Here is a 2,725-nt window from a genome sequence, read left to right as displayed (position 1 = left end):
GCTTAAAACATTTTGTAAATGAAAGTTGGTGAGGACATGTATCAGATGGCCTTGGAAGTAGCTTCTCAATCGCCGCGCTGTCTGGACCCAGAATAAGACTAACTTTTCCAAAGTGGAGTATCTTGTTTCTGCGTCTGCCAGGGTGTGACTTATGTAATAAATGGGCGTTTGAATACCGCTTCTTTCCACCATCAAGACTGCGCTGACTGTCCTTTCTGATGCTGCTAGGTATACTAGTAGCGGTTCTCCAGTTTTAGGAGCTGTGAGCGTTGGTAACTCTTCTAAGCGCGACTTGATTTCTTGGAATGCTGTTTCTGCTTCTTCCGTCCACCGGAACTGAGATTTCTTGAGGCAGTTTCTCAAGGTTGAGATGAACGGGAATGATTTTTCCGCATGACTAGATAAAAATCTGTTCAATGCGAGTAATCGGCCGTTAAGTGTTTGCACTTGCTTGACCGATTTCGGCGACGACATTTTTCGCACGGCTTCCAACTTTTCTGGATTGGCTTTGAAGCCACCATTCATCACAATTACTCCCAGGAATTTTCCTTCCTCCATGCCGAAGGAACATTTTCCTGGGTTAAGCTTCATGCTAATTGACCTTAGAGTTTCAAAGGTCTCCTCGATATCCTCTAACATGGTTCCTTTCGCCTTACTTTTGATAACCAAATCGTCCATGTAGACTTCCAAATTTCTTCCAATTTGAGGTTTGAACTCTTTGTCCATCAGTCTTTGGAAAGTAGACCCGACGTTCTTGAGGCCAAATGGCATCATTTTATAACAATATGTTCCGCTGTTTGTTTCTGAACGCCGTTTTGTCTTGGTCTTTTGCCGCCATGTGGATCTGGTGATATCCTTTATAGGCGTCTAGAAAGCATTTGAACTGAAAGGGTACCAGTGTGTCGACTTTAAGGTCGATTTCTGGCAGTGGGTAACAGTATTTGGGACACACCTTGTTGAGGTCTTTGAAGTCAATGCACATGCGCCATTGTCCATTTGCTTTGGGTACCATTACTGGGTTGGCTACCCATGTTTGGTACTGAATTTCTTTGATTATACCCGCATCAATTAATTGCTGAACTTGTTCATCACAGGCTTTTGCTTGTTCTGGTCCCATCTTTCTCCGCTTCTGTACCACCGGAACGAAGGTTGGGTTAACCTTTAACTCGTGTTCCGCTTTGCTTCTTGGGACCCCTGTCATATCCGCCGGAGTCCAGGCGAAGACATCAATGTTTTTGACCAACAGGCTTTTGAGTGCCGCCCGTGCTTCCTCGGAGATGGTTGATCCAATGGTTATCCTTTGCTCCAGGAATTTTTTGTTGAGTATCCACTTTTCTATTTCTCTGGTTTTACCGAGTTTAAGTGTCTTTTGTGGTGGTGTTTTTCTCTCCACCATGTCACACTCTTTGTTGGCGTGGATCATTGCTATCTCGGTCGGGGTTGGTATCCCTACTATCCCATGTGTTGTTGACGCGGGGTAGCGTTGAAATCACCAATGGCCTCTCTCCCCAAGATTATATCATATTGTGGGTGGGGGGTCTCCATTACTAGGAAGTCGACGTCTTCCATTCGTGAATGGAGCCCATCACTTAGCTCGACTGGGAATGTCAGCTGCCCCAGCGGGTATGCAATACTTTGGTTGAACCCCGTGATTGGAGCGTTAACTGCTGTCAACCGACGTTTGTCTTCTTCGTCTACCAGGTCAAAACACTGGCGGTACATGATGTTGGATGTTGCCCCCGTTTCGACAAAGAAACGCGGCGTTCTGTAGTTACCGAACACGGCTGTGATCACTAAGGGTGCTCTTTTGTTCGCCCCTCCTCTTACTCTTGGGAAAATGACTTGTTCTTCTTTCCATGGCGCCCATTCTGTTTTTCTTTTCTTGTTTTGAATATTGCTTAAGATCATATTGGCGTGTAGATCCTTGATCTTCTTTTCCGGTTTTCCGCCATCTCTTGGGGTGGGCGTATGCACTTTCCTCGTATGTTTTTGACAAGGTGATCCAATTTGCCATTTTTGATGCATTCTTCGATCGCGTCTCTCAAATTGATACACTGGTTTGTCGTATGGCCATGTTGTTCATGAAAGTTGCAATAACTTTTCATATATTTGCTCGGCCCCTGTTTGACTGGTGCCGGTTTCTTCAGCTGGATCCCTTCGTTGTACATTATATGGGCTGGACTTTTTGTCAGCGGAGTCCACCTGGATGCGTTCGTTTGGGGCGTACCCGACTGACCTTTTTGTCTTGTTTTGGATGGGTCGAATGTGGACTCTCTATCGCTGTTCAACCTTGACCATACGGAGGTCATTCTTTTGCCCTGGCGGGCCCTATTAATGTCGTTTCTAGCGTCATTCTTTTCCCAAACTTTTTTCCATTCGCGCGTACCTTTTGGCCGCGGTCATAACATAGTCCCATCGTTGCGGCATGCCATCTCTGCCCATAAGGTTACATATAAGATCGTCACACTTTACGTTTTGGCGAAAGGCTGCCCGCAGAAGTTCTTCACTTACGCCGCCGATGTTTAGGCCTTCTTGGTTAAATCGTGTGATGAAATCTTCAAGCGTTTCGTTATCTTTTCTGACGACATTCAAAATGTCCGCTGGTTCACTGATGTGTCGCCGTTGCTGGCTAAACTGTTGAGTGAACTTTTTTGCTAGGTCTTCCCAGCTTGTAATTTGGCCATCTGGCAACCTTTCAAACCATGCTCTAGCGGCTCCCACTAGG

This window comes from Bidens hawaiensis, unplaced genomic scaffold (genome assembly GCF_021521415.1).
Source record: "Bidens hawaiensis isolate Kalapana, Puna unplaced genomic scaffold, B.hawaiensis_p1.1 tig00041997_1, whole genome shotgun sequence".
In the NCBI taxonomy this organism is placed as follows: domain Eukaryota; kingdom Viridiplantae; phylum Streptophyta; class Magnoliopsida; order Asterales; family Asteraceae; genus Bidens; species Bidens hawaiensis.
Note: the sequence above shows the minus strand (reverse complement) of the source record.